Consider the following 13,931-nt stretch of genomic DNA (forward strand, 5'->3'; position numbering starts at 1 on the left):
CAGGTGTACCCTTGAACTCGTTTAAACTCTCACTTTCTGTTTGCCTGCCTGAACCTGAAGTTTTAACTCACATGGAGAAGACAGGTTAAAAAAGAAAAGGCAGCAGTATACCTATACATATGAATGTCTTTAAAGCATCAATAACCCATTAATCTCTATTACCTGGAGATAAGTTTCATGGTTTCATGGTTTCTGGAGACAATGAAGATTCAGTTTCATCTTAGAGCTTTGTCTAAATGCAATTACTTGCGTAATATTTTTGGAGAAGACCAAAAGAGTCACAGGTACCATTTTAAATGACACATATTGTGATATTTTCAAGTTTTAGCTTGGCAGTTGAAAAGTCTTTAATCTTACTAGTTTAAATTCTTGTTTCTGTCTCTGGATTATAGTAGTATTTTGTTGCAGGATTACACAAGTTAGTACTCTTTAACCATAAGTTGAATTTATTCCTTAAATCCAAAGCGATTGCTGGCAGAAACTCCACAAATCCAAGGAAGTTATTTTTTTTCATAAGTAAATTTCCCAAATACTAGTTGAACCTGTCACTTTAAATTACTTAAATTCTATGGCTGTGCGTGATTATTTTTTGTTAAAATTTATCATTATGTTGAAGCTGTTTTAGCAGGTACTGCTGGGTCATTTCCCTGACAAAGCAGTTATAAGGGGACAATGTTCCTCTGACACTTTTATGTCTTAACTAGATTTACCTGCTTATTTCACATGGACCTGTGCTGAGTGTAGATGGTATGGAAAAGACATTCATGTCTTAAAATGCACAGGTTTTATTATTGGAATTGTCTTGTAAATTTGCATGAGAAAAAATGTAGTCAGACACTTAACAGTAATGAAAAAAAATGAGGTGCTTGGGAGCTGGTTTCTGGATCTTTGCTAGGTATTGTTTTAACTTATGTTTCTTCTCTTTTCACTGGATATCTACATGGGAAACAGATGTGGGCTTTTCTAGCATAACCTATTGTTACTTTAATTAACCAGTCCTGACAGAAGAAGAGGATATTTCTTGGCAGACAGTCTGGTAGATGAATGCTTATGGGCCTTTACATCAAGTGGCAGTTTGTCTGCCAGGAAATGCCTCGATCCTTTGTCATCAGTGCTGGTGATTTCACATGTATGCTGATGGTTTATGCGCCGTGTCTGTCAATGTGCAGTCTCACTTTCAATCAGCGTGTATAGTTTCTCCTGAATAACACCTAGTCATTGCTTCTCAACCACTCCTTCATCCTGAGAGGCACTTGTACCACCACCTCTCCAGCTGGATTGAAAGCAGCACTCGTGTTCCAGTAAAACTCTTGCACAAATGAAACGAGGAGATAGCTGAAGCACAAGAAAGTGTTTCACACAATGGATAATTAAATGGAACTCTGTGCAGTAGATCAGTGATAAAGGAAGCTAGTGGCCATTCTAAGATTGTTGGACTGAGTAATGAAAGTAAAATGGCCTCTTACATATAAAGAAGAGGTGTATTATTAAGGAGGTTGCCAAGCTCTTGCAGGCCTGGAAGGGCATCATCCATGCTTGCCACTGGTTCTCACACTCTCTGCTGTTCATCTGCTGTTCAAGACAGAATGATGTCCCTAAACAGTTGTTCTGGTGGCTCAGAGAGTGCAATTCAGCATGCTCTGCTTTAATCAGATTTGGGGAAACTTCATGGTTTGTCTCCTAAATCCCAAGATGCTGTGGCAATAGCCAACCTCTGCCAATGGAAAGAATGGGATGCAGCAGGGTAAGGTTCCTCTGTGTTGTGTGGGTCTCTTCTTCCCTGCTGCTGCTGAGAGGTGTGGAAAGGCCTGAGGGCCCCAGAGGCTGGCTGCCACCATGGAAAATATAACTTTAATAATCTGTTAGTCCATTACATTAGTGGGTGTTCCTAAAGAGGTAGCACAATCTGTATGCACACTGATTGAAGGATTAAACTTCCTCAGTTAAAAGCTCAATTAATTCTTTATCAGATTAACTACTAAAAAAATCTTATATTTGCTGTGCTCACTTACCAGTATTCTAATTAAAGAAAGCTGTGTTTCAGTAGAAGGAGTGATGGAAATAATTATTGTTTGTGCTTCTGAATTACATTTCCATGGGTAATGATCCAAAGCTGCAACACATTGTATGTTCCATAATCATTTGTAAGTCTAACTAATCACAATTAAAGAATATGCTATCATACTGAGTAGTTCCTAAAACATCCTGCTCACATAATACTTCATTTAGATAAAGTCACCAATGTGAATCATTTAAAAAATGAACAAATTGAATACTTTACCCCTTGATAACTATATGTGCTGCTCACTTGCAAATAGAGCCATTAGGTGCTTTCTGTTAAACTTCCAACAATTTCTGCCTTACTAGAATTAATATGGAATACCTTAAAGTGCTAGAAATGTCATATGCTTTTTTATTTTTTTTTCACTGTGGTATCTGTCTAAGCCCAAGTCAAAAAGCGTTTCAGTCAATTGTCAACTTCATTTGTAAAATAGCTACAAGTGTCAGAAAACTTGATTTTAAGATGAATAACTGTTTAAATGCTGCTCTCTTTTTTTTTTTTTTTGTGGTTTTTTTTTGGTTTCTTTTGGGTTTTTGAGTCCCTAATAATAATACTGCATGTGAATGCTTTTCTTGGTATTTTTTCCATAAGTCACTGGCTGTAAAGGATTATTAAAAATAAGCCTGGCTCCTTAAAAGCACTGCTAGTATTGAAGATATTTTTATTTATATGAAAGTATCTTAAGGAAACTGTAATATGATAGATTTATCCCACAGGACTGGGACAGATTTTTTTTTCAAACTTTCTTGATCATTTTGTTCAAATTAAACCTTCGTTTTACTCAAAGGTTGGCCCCACACTCAGGGAATACATTGCATAGGCAGAAATAGAAGGAGCTTTTAGTTTGCTGTTTGTGTGAGCAGCAAAAAAGTTAATCCAAAATGCTCTGAAGTGAATAAAGAGGCCATGAGTTTCAGATTTAGCTGGTAATTTCCCAGATTCCTTTGAAGCTTTTCTGTTTTCTGAATGGGATAAGTAGCTTTTTTTTTTTTCCCCAGAGTTAAAATATTTTGGATGCAGCAGCTGTTCTTCCTGTATATTATGCTCATATTGCCTTTCTTCTCCATGGCATGAAGCAAAAATGTAACAGATTTGTACTTTTTTTACTGTGGCAGGATAACCTGTTTGAAGGAACACTAATTTATTCTGATCAGGGCAAAGGAGTAACAGAAACAAACCAAAACAAATAAATTAACTCCAAAAACTCCCAAACAAAAAAAAAGAAAAAGAACCAAAGGAAAAAATCCAAGCTGTTCTTCATGATGATAGGTGTTGGACTTAGAGTTTCATCTGTTACTCTCTACCAGCTGTTAATTAGAGGTTAAAAAAATGGGAAAAAAGTTATGACATACTCAATTAGTTTATATCTGTATTTATGACTGGAGTTACAGTGGCACTGTTCTACCTCACTTGATGTTCTTGGCTTCCTGTCTGCCTTCAGACAGACCTAATCATTGCTCACTGTAAACCGCCATCCCTCAGGATTGTCAAGCTATCTTACTAATGAGGAGCAGCAATGAAATAATGATGCAGATGCTATTGATCTCCAACTGCCTTTGCCAGGCTGACCACAGAAGATTGCTTACTTCATATAGTGCTGAGACGTTCTGCAGAATTTAGCTGTAGCTGTTCTCTCTGTCTCTGCCTCTCTTGTAGAGGTGTCTCTTCAGAGAGAATATTTAAATTCCATGAATACAAAAAAAAAAAAAATCCATCATTTAGCAGTCTTGAATGGTAGGAGAATTAAGCTTTTGTCACCTATACAAAGGTATTGGCCTTTTCTGCAAATTGTGATTAAGTCCCAGTGTATGTGCCTTGGGGATCTGAGCTCACCAAGTGTGAGCACTGACCCCGTGTTTTATCTCCTGCTTCCTCTCACTTAACTTGACACTAGTTAACAAGAGGACTTTTCCTTTTATGCCTTGGAAGCTTGATTTGTAATGCTGTTTGAAACTCCAGACATACTGTACCAGCTTGATCACTTCTCTGTGAATGCCACTTAACTCCTCCTTAATCACCTTCACAGACTGGCAGTAGAATTCCCTGTGTGGTACAGACTAGAAGACTTCAATTGCCTGTAGCTTTCTACAGCCCTGTTTTCAGATTTAGGTCCTGTTTCCCACCTACCATCCATCTGCTGCCACTTTTAAGCAATACATCAGTGTTTCAGTGGTGTCATGTTTTAGTTCCTGTAGAGCTCTGAAATGATCTTTATGCTCTCTTACATTTTTATAGATTTATGACTTTTTTAACTTAATATTTCATTGAATTCTGGTGCCATATAACTTGGAAGTGACCTCAAGAACTCTTCTGTCCAGCCTCAATATTGCAACAATCCATTAGGCTCATTCTTTGAAGAACCTTCTTGCATGGGAACATGCCTAGGCTCTTCAAGACCAAACACTGGGGCAAGTTTATCCCTTTAGCAAGGCTTTGGTTCATGCACTATGCTCTTTTAAACAGCCATCTCCTATTGTTTCTCCTGGCTCTCTAGCAGGCTTCATATTTCTCTCTGTTTTTTTTCTTTTTTTTTAACTTTAAACACTTGTTCTTCAAAAATTGCATTTAGCCTGACTTAAGAGTTTTCATTTAACTTGTCAGTTTCTGTATTCCTTACTTGGACTCAATATAGTTTTACTTTTAATTGCCTTCTTTACAGTCAAACCAAAAGAAGGTAAAAGTCATCTGAACCTTTTGATTTGAGAATTTTTGAGCTCTGAACCTCACCTTTTGTTCTCCAAATCATCTCCAAGCAATTTAACCTTGTGGCTGTTTCTTTCCAAGTTCATTTCAGCTGGTCATCTTGATTCTCTTTCTAAACTTAAACATTACCAAAGTGAACCTTTTTTTTTTTCAAAGAATGTGTTGAATTGGGGCATGGGGCCCCTGTTGACAGTAATACATCAAACTAAGTTAAGAGCTACTTTTTCTCCTATAAACTCTGAATTTCTGCAGAAAGCTGTCATTACACTGTATAAAATCAAGGTTTATATCAGCTCTGATGTAGCACTTAACAACCTACTCGGGGACAGAGAAGGATTTAAAATCTCTGTTTCCCACAATCACAGTCTGTAATCTCCATTCCTATTTCAGCCTCTTTTCCACCTTTAATAAATCTAATGCTGTTCACTTTCTGTGCTAGCTGCATCAAAATGTACTGCAGAATTATGTAGACTGCTCTGCCATTGCAAGCAGACTGTCCTTCAGTCTTCTATTTCTGTCTCTTAAGTTCCTTCAGTGCAAATACTCTGTCACTGTGGATGAAACCCATCTCTCTCAAATAGGTTCCCTTTATTCCAGAAGTTTTGTCATTCCTAAGACTTCTGTCCCCTCTCTCCTAGTGCTACTTGCTCAGCTGCTCTGTTCAACTGTGCTGCTCAAGCTGACCCCACACTTAATTCTGAAGAAAACTGGAAGAATGGTAACAGAGTTGTGGATTTCCAGTCGTGCACTTGATTAAGATGCTGCTTCTAGGTTTTCCTTCTCTTCCCACTCTGCTGTGGGGTTACTGATACCACCCAGGTGTACATGGGCAGGGAACTGCTTCTGGGGTCGAAGGACCTGCAGCCTGATGGAGACACTGCCCCTGTATACAATCAGGCACCACCACCAGGCACACCATCAGCTGCCATCACCAACAGGTGCTGTGCCTCAGAATGAGAGCCCTCAGGCTACTCTGCTGATGTAAAGTGGGAATAGTGGCAATTTGCCTTAATTCAGTGAATTGCTGTCTGCTGGAGTCCAGCAGTGGGTATGTTTTGCTTTTGTTTGTCATCATTTTGTTTGTCTATCAGTGTGAATACCCACAGCAGGGGACTGAGAGGCTGTGGTGACAGCCTGCTGCAGCTGCTATAACTAAGCCTGCTATGAAACCAGGAATCAGAGCCCTGATTTTGATCTGTGAAACATCAGTTTAGAACTCCATCCTGTGCATAACTTATCTTCTTCACTTTTAGTGGTTTCCCATTTGCCTAGCAGAAAAGGGTTGGTTTGGGGAGTTTTCTCCAAACAACAAAAAAATTTTGCTTTGTTCCATGGTAAACCTATTTGACATGTTTTTGCATTCATATGTTGACTTTGGAAATAAGAAAAAAGTTCACTGCTCATTACATTAATTTTAACTAAAATCCCTGCTCACCTCCACACTACTGTAGGCTGATGGTAAATTGCTAGAAAGGAGAATGGATTATAATGAGACCTAAGAAATACTGGATTGTGATTGTAACAGCTGGTGTATTTGACACAAGCTCATGGGCTATGTTATTAAGTAGAATTCAAGCAGCTGAGAGGGAGCTGTTTGTTTCTTACGAGGATTTGGCTTTCAACTAGCTCCTGCAGTTTCACTTCATTCTGGTTCTACAGAACATTTGGAAAGAGAATGTCTGTCAGAAATAGTAGTGTGAGTGCTTTCCCTTTGAGCAGCAGCTCTAGATAGACCCTAAAGAAGAATTCTTTGCATGTGGGTTGATAAACTGTACAGAAGAAATTATATGCTATTAACAGTCTGTCCAGAATCAGCAGGCACCTGCAAAGAAGTTGTTTCCAAGATATTTCTCTCTTTTATTTATCTCAGTTTCCAGTTCTGTCACTTAGCAGCACAAAATGCAGTTGCAATAATAAAGAAGAGTAAAAGGAGGGTAAAACCATGCTGCCTGAAGAGGTGGTGGAGTTGCTGTGCAGATTTAATAGAAAATGTACAACATATGGTTAGATACAGGGTTTGGTGCAGCCATTTGCAAGCAGCATTTAGATTGTTGCAAATATACTATTCATATCTAAATAACAATACTTATGTATAATACTACAGCAAAGAATTGTAATTCTCTCTGCAAATGAAAGCAACAAAAAAAATCTCAGTGCTGACAGTGGGAATAGATCAGCATGAATTTATACTGCTTAAATTCTGGGCTATGTGAAATGTTTGGGAAATATATTCTCTGTGGATGTGGTATAAAGGTTCAATTAGGTGATAATAATAGATGTTATTGAATCATTGTACTGATTTTTTACCAAAAAAAAGTAAATATGAAAATATTATTTTACTCTGGGTGTGGAGTAACTCTTCATTTCTTCATCTAAATATTTCACAATGTGTAACTAGTGTATGGGAGATTCCACTTTATGCTTTGTCTCCATAAACTGAGTCTGAGGTTATTTTTCATTAAGTTGAGAGTTAAGTAGGTGATAACATCCTTCTCTTATTAGCTTAAAGCATAAACCATCCAGTAGAAGATTACCACATTTTTGATTCTGTTGGCAGCTATGAAGACATTCCATCAGATTCCCAAAGCTGACTTTAGCAAAGAATCTTTCTATCTTCATATCTCTTTTCAAAAATTTAAATTACTTCTAGTAAAAAATATGTAGGCATATTCCTAATATTATAAATACAATTTGAGTGAACAGAAATGTATGATGCAATTTTGGAAGCTTCCTATGCAATTAGCTCTTTAAAGGATCAGATTAGAAATTCATTGCAAAATACCACTTTGTGCCACCCACCAATTCTGCTGCTTCAAGCTATCTGAAGATCACTGAGAAGATTGAATGCCTGAAATCAAAAACAGACAGACAACATTGCTGCTCTTGCATGCTCTTCATATCCCCAGCAATAGGTAGAGATAATGGTACCCTTGTTGCAGGAGAAACAGATAACTCTTTTAAAAGTCTCCTTTGCACTTGCAACACATCTTGCTCAGCAGATCAAACATGAGACAGAAACAAACAAGGTCCATTTGCTTTAAGTTAGCACCAACTCTTGGGATCAATTTATGGTCAGGGCTAATTGTCCTGTGGATTTTTTTTGGCAGAATCAATTGTGTGTTATTTTCAGGCAACAGAAATCTGAAAGATTTGTAAGATGAGTAGGGAGCTTTCTCTCCTACCTTTCAAAAACTGCAGGAAGCCACACGCTTTGTTTTCCATTTGCAAAAATGCAACAGTTGAATAATGTTGGTAAATGTGGTTGATAAATGAGTCCAGTTGCTGTATCATCTGTGCCAAAAGCTTGCCTCTGCCATACTCAGACTGTGTTTGCACCCTATGTGCAAATGATTGAAAAGGAATTTGGAAAAGATGTGCGCATAAAAAATCCTGTGCCACTTCCAGCATGATAGATGCCAATTGGGTTTTGTAGTTTTGGCAGGTGATTGCCCCTAAACAGAGCTGTCATGAAATATTTGAGAAGCAAATCTTTGTTTTCCTCCAATCAGAAAATGTAAGGTTTCATTTTGCCCAGGGCTAAGTGCAGAATTACAGAATTGGGCAAACTGCAAACTTTTCTTAGGCCAGAAACTGAGAAGAGCATGAAGCTTTGAAAGCTGAAAAGGAGGAGTGGTATGTAGTGCCAGGGTCTCATACAAATCTTGCTTGGTTTCCTCAAGAAAAAAAAAAATAGGATGTATTTAAACAGCAGATTCAGTTTCTTAGCTCACTGTTTACATTGCAAGTCTTTTGTCAACTCGTATACAAGCTTCTGTATTCCCACAGGTGTTAGCTGGTCAGCCATCTGACTGTGAAATTTCCTAGTAAGGCAAAAGATACAAGATAGGTCAGGAGGTGGTAAAATATTCTGAAGAATTTGGATTTTAATGTGTTTAGCTCTGATGTTCTTTACTCAACATCTTTAATTGCTGAGATTAACCCACCCAACCCTGATGAACTCCTTCAAATAGTAGCTAATTAAAGCAGTGCAGTGTGAGGGGACTCTTGACATTCAGCTCCATGAAGGCTCAAGAGCTTGTTTTAACATCCAAGTCTTATGTAAACTGACATAACTCTAAAGCAAACAAGGAAGATCACTCCAGCAGCAGTGTTACTGGAGTGGAGTCAGCCTTCAATTAACGAAGAGCTGTCTTCTTTCTGGCATAAAGGGCCAGTTCTGTTGTTTCTGGTGTTTCAAATGCATTGAACTACCAAAAATACTCTGACTAGTTCATCTGAAGAACTAGATGTGTCCTGTTTGTTTCTTTTCTCCAGTCTTTAGGCAATCATCTGCTTTTGCAGGCTAAGCAAAATAACCATACTAGTTGTTTTTGGAAGCTGGTTCAGTCCTGTTACTGCTTTAAAGTTTTGTTGTCCCTTGGGGGCCAAGTTGTCCTTAATTTTTGCAAGCATGACTAGATGATATTACAGTTCAATAGATCCTAAGGATCATCATGTGAAAAGGGTATGCTATGAATTTCACTCCCTTCCATTGTACTTTAAAAACTCTTTTTTTGTTGTTCTCTTCAAACTAACAGCTGCAGAACAAAGTCAGCAGCTTAGAATGCCTTTTTTTTTAAAGGATGCTATTTTCCCCAGCTTGCTCTTAAAAACACTATTCATTGTATACAGACAATTTCAATCTTTTTCCTTTTATCATGCAAAACTACTGAATAACTGAAACCTTCTCATCAGCATTTGCTGCTTGCAGGGTATCGCTTACAAACATGGTTCAGTCTGTGTTCAGCCTTTTCTTTCCAGAGCTGCTTTTATTTCCATTTATATTCTAGAGGGAAGAATAAATAATCTTCCTGATTCCAGGCAAGATTTACAACTGCTGTAATGCTTTGGGCCATCATTGCCACACTGCTGCAGGAAACTACAGTGGTGGTTCTCAGCACGCCTGAGCAGAATTAGTTCAGTGTTAAATGCCATCAGCTTTTCTAGTTTGCTTGAAGGGTCTGTCTTAAGTTAATGTGGTTATTAACTGACCCAAGGTCAAAAGTAAAGATTTACTGAGATAACGAGGAGGACTTACTCAGCCATATTTTTTTATTGATAGACTGTGACAGTTGACAATAGAATTAATGTGTGAGTGAAGCTGGTGACTAAGATGCCCTATTTCTAAATCATACTTTGAAGACTTTTTTTCCTATCTAGTTCTGCTTGAAACTGCACTTAAGGTACTGTAATGTTTTAACTTACATGCTATTAAATAGAGAAATAATTTAGTGAAGCCTGAAAGGCCTTCTCTCTAGAAGTGGCTATGTGTAGTGTTCAGTTAAAGAATAAAATAAATCACTTCAGCCTTGTAATGAATTTTGTTAAAAATGGAGAGTTTACATGGTTGTCATGCCTTTTTTTTTCCTCTTGCTTCAAGTGGGGTCATGGAAAGCAATGTCCACATGCTAATACGGATACTTGAAGTCTTTATTAATACTTCCAACCATTGTTTCCCTTAAATATGTTCTGCATTCAAAAGTAGTCTTAATCTTTAGAGAGTACAATTTATGGCTGCTTAATTACAGGAATGGTTTTGAGGTTTAGCTCAAAAAAATTTTAACTGCAGGAAATTCAGAGAAGCAATTGAATTGCTCATAAATTTGATGTGCTGGCAGCCCTGCTGCTCAGTCAGAGGACTTCTTTCTGAGTCTTTAAGAATTGGAAATTCTTATGTTTTAGTCAGTTTAGTTTTATGACTTGTCCAGTAAGTGAAGTAGTCTTACAGTAAACAGAAAGGAATTGAATTAGTCTGCCTGATGATTTAACTTACAACATAAAAGGAGCTTCTTAAATCACAGTTCTCTCTTGAAGCCTCCTGTTTGGCTTACATGCAAAGAACTATAAGAGTTCACATCTCTTATATTTAATTTAAGGAAAATATACAAGCACTTTATTCAGGCTCAATTTGATCCTGTCCATTATTTATCAGACAATTCAATGACTACTGTCTGTCAGAGAAATCTCAGTAATAAGAAAGCACTGAGTTGGGAAACCATCATCTTTTTGTCCTGCTGTATAGAGGAAGATTTTTATTGTTACATTACTTATATAAAAAGCCATCTAGATGGTGTGTCAGAGGTGTTGTGGGGAAAGGAACCTGCAGAGTATGCTAGATTTCAACCTGTTCCTCCCCTTGAAAAATAACTTAAGAATCCATCAATGCAACTGTTGGTGCTACCAAACTCACCTGTCATGGAGTCAGGCTCAGCTGTTCACATGGTTGCAAATCCGAGCTGCTCTTACCCAAATGGCACATTCTCAATCCCGTTGTTTTTAATGGAATTGACCAAAACAAGTTTATTTGAGAATCCACTGAAACCTGAGGGTTCCAACAGCTAAAACAGTTGATTTCCATCCCATATGTCTATACAAGTGAGATAGAAGTAGTCCGTAGCTGCTGGTGGTAGAGAAATTCAGTGAGAGAGTTTTGTGATCCAATGGCTTGTTCATAAGTGATCCATGCTGTAGACCTAACAGAGGGACTGTTGGCACTGTCTTTGTACTTGAGATCATTCTACTTTTTTCCAGTATCTGTGATCACAAAATCTGGAAATTCCTGTGTTGACTTCAATCCCAGTAAAAGGATTAAAAGAAGCACTTTACTGTTTAAATACGGGACAACCGTAATATACAACACTATTTTCCATTGAATACTCATTATATTTTACATATGTTTAAAGAATATAAGAGACACTCTAAAATAGTAGTGTTTAATTTAATTTATTCTCCTTGTATCCATGAACACATCAAACTAATGGGCAGTGGAATGTGGAATTGCCTATGTGTGAAGAGGAGCATAGGGTCTCTGGCAAAGGACATTAGAGTAATGCAAATTAACCCCTTAGGCCTTTTGTGTTTAATCAAGGCTGTGTAAAGCCTGGAACTCCATAATTCTGTGCCTAAAATCATGGCTTGTTTTTAAAACTTCAGTATTCAAACTTGTCAGTTTGGATTTTCATTGTACTTTGTTCCTTGTGCTAATCTATTCATAGCCTGCATTCCATGTAGCTCACTAGGTATTAATTGTCCTTTTTGTTGCTATTATTACAAGTTTACTGCTTGCTTCATTCTAAATCAAACCACTAATAACAAGACAACACCCTTGATAAATACCTTGTTGCAGTGTCTACTGAAGATACAGCATGTCACCTAGGCCGGTACTATGACCCTGCCCTGTCCATGTCCTAATGCCAAAATATACATAAAACATTTATATTAAACATCAGGCAGAAACTGAAACCCAAGAGGTTCCTTTTGAACATCAGGAAACACATATTTACTGTAAGGATGACTGGGCACTGCACTGATTTGCAGTGATTGCCCAGCGAGACTGGGGAATCCTTGTCCTTGGAGATATTCCAAAGCTATCTGTACCCGTTCATGTTCCTGGGCATCAGGCTCTGGGTGGCCCTGCTTGAGCAGCACAGCTGGACCAGATGACCTTCAGAACTCCTTCCACGCAGGTCTCTTCCAACCTCATGCAGCCTCCTGTGAAATCTCACTCACAGCTTCATAAAAACACAGCCCTTGGCTACTGGAGCACTTTGCATGAAAACAACAGGGAAAAGGAAAACTTTTCTTCCTTACTGCTACTGCACTGCTGCTGCAGACCCAGCACTCTTGCTGTAGAGCAATGGGAGTAACTCCAGAAAGAAGAAACCCTGAGCTGGCTGGAGAGCTCCTACTCTGTGCTGTCTCATCTGAGGACACCATCAGTGTACATTTAACCATTTGAGGACCAGCCTCTGAATGATACAAGTAATTGACTTGAAATACTTGTGATGGTGTCAGATTAAGACTATGTAGTGATTGAGGAAGTTTGCCCATCTTTTTGAGGGCAAACAGAGCAAAAAGACAGAGTAGTTACTTGTTCCATTTGTTCAGTGGGCTGCTCAGGTTTGCCAGTGGTCAGTTCAAGGGAGATGGCAGAATATGGGAAACCCTGAGTTTTTGGTCCCTTTTATCCAAGGATCTTTTTGATTCAAACTGATGAGAGTAATTTCATTAAGCTGTTGTTCTGGTGTTGGAGTAAAATATTAAAGTGAGTGAATGAAGTAAGGAAAAAAATTAATGGAAGAACAAATAAAATAGGCACCCTTGGTATCCTGTTCACATTGTTACACTTGTGTAATTGGTAACCATCACTTAAAACTCTTGCCCTTAGTGCCTGGAAGAAACTTGCAAGTGTCACATAACATGGGTGAAACAAACAACTTCCCGTTTGCTGCAGAGTGACCATTAAAAATAAAATAGAGCTCCCTTTATGTGCACAGAGTGATTTTAGCCTTTTCTGTGCCTGCCACCATGGTCTAGGATTGTCATTTAGAGTGAAGGCATCACTCTAAATCACTTAATGGTATTGGAATTAAAATATACAGTCAAATTTACAAGCCTAGGAATGAATCTTCTGAAAGCACTTCATGCTGCATTGAGGATGTAGTTATTGATTCCCCATGCAGTTTATTTGGTTCCTCCACCCCACCCCCTGCTTTCACTCAGATGGTGTTGCAAATCACCCCACAATGGTCACCTGCTTGAAAGGAAAGTTTCATATGCAAAGTGCTGTTCTTTGTTTAGTCATGATAGCTTGCAAGATATAAAATGAGGCAGCTATTTAAATTTGTTGTTACAGCACTTGAGCTGGGTACACAAGATTAAATAAAAAGAAAATTAGGAAGCAGATGCTTGTGGCTTAACAGAAGAATTGAGCTAAAAGATACTCTTCGTTACTGCTGGATATGAGCAATTTCACTAAGGCAGCTGTTTCCTTAATCAGGAAGAACACCAACCTCTTAAGATGATATCCAGATGTTTTCTGTATCACTTCACAATATAATGAGTTTCCATTTTATATGCCATATTTTTAATTTCGGTCGCATTCACTTATATCCAATATACTTTCAAATACATGTATCATCTTCCTGACCTGTAGAAGACCTCACTACTAAATGCATGACATATTCTACACTCTTGGCATCCTTGCCTGATGTAATTCTAAGAGTTGCTTCCAGGGCTGACAGTGCCTTTCAACAGCATCCAAATATGTGAATATTGGACTTCCACAGGTTGGAGAGGGCTTATTTTGTTGGAGACAGAGGGGCCTTGGGAAAGAGTTTTTTAGTGCTAGTGTCTCTTCATACTTTAGTTGTACAGTTGTATGGTT

General features: G+C 38.1%; 1 protein-coding gene across 2 annotated transcripts in view; it reads left to right on the top strand.

Moving 5' to 3' along the window:
• MAN1A1 (mannosidase alpha class 1A member 1) overlaps positions 1 to 13,931 on the top strand; it is a 140,805-nt gene that overhangs the window by 57,457 nt on the left and 69,417 nt on the right. The gene's annotated exons all lie outside the window — the stretch shown is intronic.

Source organism: Serinus canaria, chromosome 3 (genome assembly GCF_022539315.1).
Source record: "Serinus canaria isolate serCan28SL12 chromosome 3, serCan2020, whole genome shotgun sequence".
Lineage (NCBI taxonomy): Eukaryota > Metazoa > Chordata > Aves > Passeriformes > Fringillidae > Serinus > Serinus canaria.